Source organism: Macadamia integrifolia, unplaced genomic scaffold (genome assembly GCF_013358625.1).
Source record: "Macadamia integrifolia cultivar HAES 741 unplaced genomic scaffold, SCU_Mint_v3 scaffold369, whole genome shotgun sequence".
Taxonomy (NCBI): domain Eukaryota; kingdom Viridiplantae; phylum Streptophyta; class Magnoliopsida; order Proteales; family Proteaceae; genus Macadamia; species Macadamia integrifolia.
Genome location: NW_024869731.1, coordinates 284,178 through 288,588, shown reverse-complemented (window position 1 = coordinate 288,588; position 4,411 = coordinate 284,178). Strand labels below are relative to the sequence as shown.

The window sequence follows — 4,411 nt, the reverse complement described above, 5'->3', positions numbered from 1 at the left end:
TTATGAGTGGAGAGGCCTAACTGATATGTGAAGTCATCCAAGGTCCCAGAGTTTGCCGATATGAGATTATTCCCAACACATACTGAAAGAATGGTTTGGAAAATATCAACAATCACAAGTAAATACTCTAACCAAACACAAGTTCCTGAGTCCAAAATACCTAGTTGATAGAAAACGTAGTATTTAACTCATTGTCTTGAAGATGCCAAGTTTTCAATCATTTATTAACTTTCCTTTTTTTTTTGCAGAGCCACTCTATTAATTATGTTTTTCTACCATTTCATGTCCAATTAAATTTAGCAACTGGCACCCTGGAAAATAACACAAAAGCAACAGGTAGGGGGGGCATCCCTTCATTTCTGGACAAGGCATACAAGTTCAAGCATATGCATTGCAGTATTATACAGTAGAGTCAGACAGGGAATCTTCCTCTTCTCCATGGCTTTTCAGGCATCCAAAAATTTAAGACTTGTAAAAATCTTTCAGGAAAAGGTAATTTTACCCGTACAGTTTCTTCATAAGAGAATGCAGGATCAGTTTTCATTTTCTTCTCCAAGAAGTTGATTGCCTCCTGTTCTTTCAAGCCAGCACTTGTGGCCCGGGGCAAAAAAGAAGGAAAATCAGAATTCCTTCCCAAAGCATTAAAAAACGTTGCATCACCAATGACACAGTAATGATTAACAATGACATGATGCCTCTACTTTGATTTAACTTGGTTAACAGCCAAGGTACATTGTTGATTGCATGAAGCAAAACTTGCTGTAAAAAGGTTAACAACCAATAACATGTAAAAAGTATAGCTGTACTTAAAGTTAAATGTCAAAAACCACTTCCTTTATATGGTATATAAAAAATGAAAGACTGAGCAATTCAAGAGTCAAGAATGCATGGTGGAACTGTAACCTTTAAAATAAAATATATATATATATATATATATATATATAAAAAAAGGAATATCAGCAAGTAATAGTAACAATCAATACAAGGATCCTCACTTAACTGTGTATTTCACCATATCAAGTTTCTCATGAAGCTCTTAACCCTAAGTACATAATCCATAGGGTAGTGTTGCCCCATCCCCAAACCATCCCTTTGATGATGATAAACAAAATTATGCATCTTCTACCGTAAAACATATTACATAAATAGAGGAGCATATCACATCCAAAAGAAAACAACACACTAAAAGTAAGCACCTGAAGAAGCCAAACAAACAATAGTCATCAAATGTTTGGAAATGAAACCACATACATTATCCCAGTACCCAGAACCAAACATGCCATGGAACAACTACATCACTAGTTAAACAAAGTTAAAGATAACACTTCTGAGATACCTTGTGACCAAAGAAATGACCGGCTGGGTCGCACTTGAATAGTTGAGGTCCCATTCTCTTCATCAATACCCAATACCATAGCAGCTTCACAAGGTAATAATAAGAAGGGTATGGAAAATATTAGCAATGAAAGCCAGGAAAAACATGGTTTCATTATATAGCTTCACACCACAAAGAAAATATTTATATGTACAATAAACAAGCAAGTGACATACCTACTCCAAGAGGTCTCATATATGCATGTTGGGTACAGCTTTGTGATTTGTCTGCAATCCTGTATGTATTCAAGAATGAAATACAAGATAATGACATGAGACTGCTTTGGAAGTATGCCAAAGGTACCAAATCAGTCATCACTATAATATCATGCTGACACCAAGCCATGAATCAGAAATAGGAATTGAGTACGTCTATATGCATTGGGGCTTTCTAATTCAGGTTTGGATGTGATGGTTTCACGTGGTGATTATCTGCATGATGATTGCAGTCAACCCAATTAGCTATTGTTTTCTATTCTCTGTCAATGGTTGCTGCTATTACAGAATTAGGGGTTGCTGTTCTTCTTTTCGGATCTTTAAAATAGAAAAATTGTAAATATAGCAGCTCTAAACATAGAATTTCCAGAGTCCACCTCTATGCTTATTGAAACAGCATCACATATGGAAAAACTTTATATATAATAAGCTTTATTTGGAAGAAGACAATTGAAGATTAATTGAAAACCAGACAAGGAAATCTGTTCATTCAGAACAGAGCAAAGGTTGAATAACAACCCCATAAGAGAATGTGACAGCAGAAGACACAATTAGTCACACGACTGGATCCACAATGCATAAACTTAACAAACAAGAATGTGACAGCAGAAGACACAAAGTGCACCTATTTCACACGCAATGAAGAATAAGCAACAACGTATAACATGCTTCATGGGGGCAGAATTAGGGAGCACAACAACACCAAATAGAGCAATCAAATTTAACAAATTTGAAGTGTAAAACAAGGGGAATGACATTAAAAGATCATAAAGTGTACCATTCAGACCATTTTTTTATCTTTTTTTTGGAAATTTTGGTTTCGACAATGGCTTAAATTTGCCAAATATAAATTGCCATATAATTGTCTAACATAGCAAGCCTTGTTAAAATATCAGCAGCATAAGAAAAATCTTCAAGCCCCAAAAGTTGGGCTTTAACAACTGGGTTTTAAAACTCACAAATCTTATATAACTGAAAGCTTCTGATAAACAGAAAATAAACAGAGTATTTCAACATGGATGACAAAATTTCAGATTCCGAATAAATCCTACCCTCAAACTTTCTCTATGCAACCTGAAGCTGTTGAAAGATCAGAATTACATGTGGCTTGGATGCCTTGTATGTGGTCTTCAGCTTCCTAGTCGGTGGCCTGACCTTCCTGAACACCAAGGGTAACTGGATCTTAGCATTATGGAATTGCTTGGTGCTATCTCTCTTGCAGAGGTTGGCTGGGACTGTGGCAGTTTTGATGATTTAAATGCAAGGGAACCTCACTCTGTGGTGAGAAGCCATTTCATTATACATTGCTTTAACAGCTCCGTTCAGAGCAGTGTCGCGGTATTCCTTGTACATGTTGTGATAACCAGTTGGCTTTGATAATGCAGCCAAATCCCATTGTTCTTAATCTTGGTAGGATTCTTCTCGAAGATCTCATTGATTGCAAGCATTGTCCGTTGCTCTTCTTGGCTTTCTTGAGCTTCCTCAAGAAATACCAGAACTTCGATTTTGCACGAACATCGTTCGTAGCCCAAAGTTTCATCCGGTAGATCTTCGGATGATCATCCGATTCGGTAGGGAGTGCTCTACCGACCACCTGGTACTGGTGAAACCTGAAAGCAACCATTTCTGCAACGGAGGGATTTTTTCAAAACCCTAGAAGCGCCTTCTTCTTCCTCCTCCTCTTCCCCCTCCCATTCAGACTATTATGTTGCTCTTTGGACGGAACAAGAACATTGCCCTCTTAGATTGCTTTCTCGCCCACAGAGATGATGAAACAAATATTGAGAGGGTTGGTGGAGAGAGAGAGAGAGGGGCGGTTAGTGCATGAGAGAGACGTGAGAGAGAGACTAGGGCAGAGAGAGAGAGACGATAGAACAGGTTTGTGCGAAGTAAAATTAATAAACCTTTCCCGCTTCTGAAATCCCTAAATTTAAAACTTTTATTTTTTATAATAAAAATTTTAAATATATTTTTCGCGACCAATAATTATTAACTGTTGCTATGAACTATTATCAATTCATTCTTTATGATTGTTGACAACGGTTGTGTTTTTATTGTCGCCAGATCTCTGTTATTAAATTCACCAAATTATTCGTGAATAATTTAGGCGAACAGAATTTTTACGAATTAAATGAAAAATTCTGACCAAATCCGAATTAAAAATAAATTTGGTAAAAGTCATGATTTTTTCTAATTGGATTTAAAAACACGAATATATCGGGCCGAACTGCTTTAAACCGAATTATTCGGTTCAAACACACTTTAAAAAAAAAAAAAAGAAAGTCAAATAACATAGCCCAAAAGCCAAAACCGAAATAGGATTTTGTTTTTCCTCATCTTCTTCTTCATTCTCCCAAAATTTCCGTCTCTTCGTTCTCATTTCTCCCCCAAATTTCTGCCTCTGTGCTTTGTTTTCCAACATTCTTTCTCCACCTACTGTAATAATCCTAGAATCTCCTCTTTGTTACATCTATTTCTCATAACTTCATCCTAAGACAGAGGATTTAAGGTTTTGGGACAGATTCAAATACTTCCGATTCTTCAGAGGTTGCTTAGCCGAAGCCATGGCGATGTGAGCTCAAGAGCACTAAAGGAGGTTGCTCAACCTTGAGGTTGGTAGGCGGTTTCTTCAGAGGTTGGTCGGCGGTTTCTTCAGAGGTTGCTCTGCCGTTTCTTCAGAGGTTTTCTTCTCTCTTGTCTCTTCTGTGATACTCCGGTAGTCGTGACTCCGGTCACTTAGACTTGAGTCTCTTGACTCTTCTAGTCTTCTCTACTGGTTGCAGGTATGTCCGTATGTGTTCTTCATTTTTTTTTTTTTTTT

At 37.1% G+C, this 4,411-nt stretch overlaps 1 pseudogene; it reads right to left on the bottom strand.

Moving 5' to 3' along the window:
- Positions 1-2,556: 2,556 nt before the first annotated feature.
- Positions 2,557-3,446, bottom strand: LOC122068313 (annotated as a pseudogene).
- Positions 3,447-4,411: the final 965 nt, after the last annotated feature.